We start from the raw sequence: 6,000 nt of genomic DNA on the forward strand, positions 1-6,000 counted from the left end.
TCAGTGTCATCATAATGAAAACTAATTTACAACTTATAAATAAATAAAAAGTGGTGAGTAATCAAATTTAGAACAAACTAAAAATAAGCATTAAAATCTTCACTTATATGACCAAACCCCCGAAAAAAGCAATTTAGGAAATGGAACAAACGCTAACTGAGATGACTGATCATTTCGGCTGAATTATTATTCAGTGATTTAGAATGAAATTTAAGGAAGGATTGGAATGAAGAACTCGTGCCCTCCTTATCTAAGCCATTAATGCTCCCATTAGTCCCATCTGTTCCCAATGTAAGTGGCCATGTGCCCTCAGATGCTCCGCTCACAGAGTAGTCAAACGTGTTTACCAAACACAACTAAGGATAAGGAGCCCATAAGTCTTTGAGCTCGTGGTGACCGGAGACTTGGGAACTGTGATTTGATGTAAATTAGAATCAATATGGTTAAAAACATAATTGATCAGAATAATAGTAGGCACTTGTAATTAAGGCAGTTTGGTAGTAGTGCTGCCAATGATGTGTGTATGCGCCATAGTTCTTAGTGATGCTCCTGGTGACTAGTTACAAGTTTGACAGAGGTCAAATTCTTAATTTATTCTAATCTATTTGAATCTATCTGCAATTTACATGGCCAACAAAAATAGAAAACATAAATCCATAGAGAAATACATGAATTACAGTGACTTTAATGCTTTGCAAAGTGCTTTGATAAGTCTACTTACACACACAATGTGACCTGACTAGTGTGAGAGTTTGCCACTATTTGCTACTTGTTGAGCTGACCTCTGTTTCTGTCTGTCTCTTTCTGCTTCATGTTTATCATGCTGGTGAAGTTACGTAGCAAATCCATCAGATAATTACGACTAAGTGGGTCACGGACAGTTCACCCACTACCTTCCCTAACACAGATCCAGCTTTGCTAAGAATGAAGACTGAAGGGGACTGTGCAGAGCAGGTGTGCGGGTTAAAATCAATGGTACGATAATTTATGTGTCATTTGATGAATTTCAAGAAAAAAAAAAAAAGTATTGTTTTAGATTACAAGATTATATCTGTGTTCTGTACCCAGAAACGAATGGTCTCTTAATTTGTTCTCAAGGGGCAACTGGTTGTTTGGGTTAAAACAAAATGTTTAAAATAAATCATGAGTAAAACTATAAAATCACAACACATCATCAAATATAATAATATGTTACCCAAGAGTGGAGAGTTTGGCTGCGGGTCTGAAATAGCTTTTATTTCTGTTGAATAGTGCGACTGAAAGGTCTGAATGTTGTCAGGCAGGTTTGTTGTGCTGTGGTCCAGGGCCGTAATTATAATATACTTCGGGGTGACACATCCCCCCAATATTAAAATATGCTTAAAATGTTATTGTATTTCATTGTAATATTGATATGAAAAATATTGTATTTTTTGCAAAATAAATATTGGACCCATTTTTCACAAGCCACATATCTTCCAAACATTCTGATGCTGAAACGGCATCTCAGGAGACGAGTCAGGAGAAAATAACGTCTGTTCGAGACCTGTCTCTGTCTCAGCAACACACTCTTGTGAGATCTGGGGATGTGGAGTGAGCTTTTAAGGCTAGCAGATAAAGATAACTGCAAAATATGGTGCAAACATTCCATTTGTACAGCATCTTGTGTTGTATATCACTTTAGCAATCATAAGCATACAACAGTCAACTGTAATTGTAAAAAAGCGTCAGTAATTAGATGGAGTGAAAACAAACATTTTTGGTGAGAACGGACTGATTTGCGAGTGCTAATCAATCAACCATTGCTAATGTTAGCTGTCATTGTTAAGTTACCTGGAAAGGTAATCAGCCACACATGAACCAGGTGACCAACAGTAGAGAGGAGAGGAGAGGAGAGGAGAGGAGAGGAGACACGAGTAGAAAGGAGAGGAGAATATCAGAGGAGGTAGAGAGGAGAGCTGAGCAAACACCCCTTCTCACCACCCAAGTTTGGAGCCCCTGAAGTGTCATGAAGGAAAAAAAAACTATATCGTGCGCACGACATACTAAAACGTGCGCACGTAATACTAAATCGTGCGCACGACATACTAAAACGTGCGCTCGATTTAATGCACTCGTTCATGTATACAGACAGGTAGCAACAACAATAGACAGCGGGCTCCGTTCACCATTGATTCTGATTTTAATATTTACCTTATTTTCCGCACTATAAGGCGCACCTAAAAGCCTTTAATTTTCTCAAAAAGCCACAGTGCGCCTTATAACCCGATGCGCCTTTTATATGGATCAATATTGGTTAATTATGGCTATCGTAGTCAGGGGGCGTGGCCGAAGTAACAGCGGCATTCCACTCCCTGCGTGCCGTCATCCTTTTACTGGCGCGTGCAGTCAGCTGTCAACCTGAATAATAAAATGACTATTTCACTGAACAATGAAAAAATATGGATATATGCTAAATAATAGGCATTTAAAATATTAATCAAACGTGGTTAATGTGATTTCTGCTCCTGAACCTCAGCGCACAGCGTGCCTGCGCGCGGTCACCTGCATCTCTACGCAGGATAAGCTGTCATCTGTGAGCGCGCGCGGTATTTGTTTCAAAACGAACAAACTAAAATAAAATACATTTTAAATAAATGGTCAATAATTATTCTCAGGAGCCGCATGCGGCTCCGGAGCCGCGGGTTGCCAACCCCTGATCTAGTGGATGCATAACGCAATCCCAGACACCACAGTACGGTAGTTTCTTTCTGTGCGCCTCATAATGCGGTGCGCCCTATATATGAAAAAAGTTTTAAAATAGGCCATTCATTGAAGGTGCGCGTTATAATCCGGTGTAATGTACAATAACAGGCTTTAACTCCAAGTGGGGCCATTATGCAGCATAATGAAACAAGGAAATATTCAAAAGAAAACAACAGAGCAATGAAACACACTGTTAGACGTTATTGTAAAAAGTGTGTCTTCAGGTGATCTGAGGTCTGAGACTGTTAGTTCTGTGGCGCTCTGTTTCAGATCATACTGTACGGGTAACTCTACACGCTCCAATAAGGCCATTGAACTGGGTCAGACAGAAACATGAACCCCTTTTGTTTTATAAGGGCCATGGCCCAGCAATGACCTCAGGTCAAAAAGTCATTTTCCAGACAGTTTGAGCATCCTTTATTGATCAGTTTTATTTGATTTGGTTTGATTACTATGGCATTTAACAGAAGCGCCCATTGAAATTAAAAAACACACAAAGTGGAAGTACCTTTACATTTGTTTAAAATTGGTGGCGTTCAAGTTGATTTTTGAAGATAAGACAAACTTTAGTGATCCCCAGCTGGGGAAATTAGGGTGTTACAGGCAGCAGTAGCAAAGGCAATAGAAATGAAAAATACAAAATAAGAAGTTGACAATATATATGAACATATCATACAAAAAAACTCTATACATAAAATGATGTGCCCATATAAAAATATGAGCACATATTAATATTGAGAACTATTGGAAAAACTGCAGCACACTGTTGAGCAAACACTGTACTTAACTTATCCATAAGAACCAATGCAATTTTTCAAATCGATAGAAGTTCCAAATTTCTGCATGCAAGTTTTTAATATTTTTCAGCATTTTTTCATCTTTATTAAGTGTTGAAGGCCTAAAATGTTGTATTTCTCCCCCTTTTTAAGAGATGTGTAATAATAGTAATTGGTTTCATTTCAACAAAGATATGCAGCAGATTGTTGAAAATTCACGTTTATCCTCATGTGACATCTCAACAGGTGTTAGAGGTTTCTAATTAATAAACTGTGCATTTAGCCATTAAATCTCACTGAAATGTTTCATCTTTTGCTGTTTTGTTGTTTGTTAAATGTATTGTTTATCTGTGTCGGTGCTTTAAACATTTGACTTTGTTGAGCAGCGTCTTCTATACAAATATAGATTATAGATATAAAATAATTATTCTGCTGGTCAAAGTGGGACACTTTACAAGTGCACGTGGACTGAAATCAAGAGTTTTCTGGCAGTGGGTGGAGAGGGACATGTGGACGTTGAATCAGAGACATGCTGAACTGGCTCAGAGCACAAGTATATCCAGAAAGGAAGAAACTGGACAAAAACTTGACAAGTTCAACCCTTTGGTTATTTTCATTAAAAGCTTGACAACCTACAGCTGGAACTTTGTTCTGGTTCAACACCAAGACACCAGAGGATAATGCAGTTATATGTAAATGGCGCACATGTTGATGATGACGCTCTCATCCCTGTGATAAACCTCCAATTATCATGTTTTGGAAGCTGTATGCTCTTGAAGCTCAGCTGCATTGATTTGTCATGATATAAAAATGTTAAACCCTGTGTGTGTCAGGTTTTCAGGTGTCAGGATGAGCTCAATTACACCTTAAAATTAAATTGAATTGCAGGTTAATTAGATCAGTAAAGCAGTTAATCATAACGCCTGACCTTCACATGAACACACACTCCTACAGTGTGGGAAATCCTAACACCTGCTGGACTGATAAAACCATTGCAGCTTGTCCAATCTCTGGATCTGTGTCGGAATGGAGGGGTCCTGTACGAGCTGTCTCTGCTGTCTTTGTCTGCATGAATTTTATCATGGCCAGTGTTTCAAAGGGTTTTAATGTACAACACAGCATAGACAAGGTTAGATGTGACACATATTTTGTATTATTCTGCTTATCTTAACTGTAGAAAGAGAAGGCTTCAAGACCAGAAGGAAGAAGACACCCCAGGCCAGTGCATAAAGAAGCCTCCCAAAGCCTTTCGCAATACATGAAGGAGCAAGGGCAAAATGCTGTGGCTGAATTGAGCACCAGAGGGAGTGCAGCTGTGAATGCAGTCCTGGGACAGAGGGTGTGTCTGCTCTGTATTTCCTCTAACTCTGTATCTTCACATCATTACAGTGATTTGTACCTTTCTTTTATTGTATCATGGCCAGAGAACAAACCAAACATTAAAGGAATTTTTTAGCATGTGATGACTCAAATTTACTGTAGCAGAAATACACTCACTAATGTGGATCAGAGCACATATTTATGCCTGTGTGCATGTGTCTGTCCACAGTGGAAGTTGCTCAAAAAGCATGAGCAGGCCAAATGTTATGAACAGACCGACAAACACACGCTACAACTATGTAAGCACACCCTGCTCACACACAACTCATACAAGTTTACATCACTACACACACCACAACATCAGAGATGATCAAACACGGTCACAGCAAAGAGCTTTTATCAGCTGAGATCAGGTGCAGAGCGAAATGTGTTTTTGGGTCGGGCAAAAAGTGGAAAAGGCAGAGGAGAATGGCTCCCACCAGATCTGGAAAGTAAGATGATATTTCTGCATGAAATCTAGACTATTTGTGCCCACACTGGATCATATTTCACTAGATTGCATGGGACAGAATTTTGTGGACACAGTGAAACATTTTTGGAGTGCATTATTACAAGACACTGAAGTGGAGAAACCATCTTACTTTAAAGATTAACTTCGGGGTCAATACAGATAATCAAATTGAACATTTTATTAAATTTAATATAACTGGTACAAAACAACAAAAGTGAACAATTAATCTGAGATACAAGGGTTCTTTGTATCTTCATGCTGTCAGCCCCACCTCCCCTGTGGATGCTCCAAGATCAGCGACCAGGCCACTGGTTTTCTCTGATGCACAGAGTCAGCCACAGACTGAGTCCAGGCCCTCAGGAGACATCAGAGAACAGCATCATCCAGTGATTCGGTGGACTTTGGTCAAGTTGATGTGTTAAAAAAACAACTAAAAAACAAAAGAAAAAAAACAGATTTGACACATGACCTCTAAGAGTGACGTAAAAACCACACTCAGAAAGATCAACCATGTCAATCGCTTCAAATGCTGCATTTATTTCTGAGAGGAGGAGAACTGAGGCCATTTCCACCAGAATTGAGGTTGCTAATTATTATAATGAGAGCATTTTCAGTGCTGTGGTCTGTTCTAAAGCCTGACTGAAATTCCTCCAGAATGTTATTTTCTTT

The sequence above is a fragment of the Chelmon rostratus genome, chromosome 10 (assembly GCF_017976325.1).
Source record: "Chelmon rostratus isolate fCheRos1 chromosome 10, fCheRos1.pri, whole genome shotgun sequence".
Taxonomy (NCBI): Eukaryota; Metazoa; Chordata; class Actinopteri; order Chaetodontiformes; family Chaetodontidae; genus Chelmon; species Chelmon rostratus.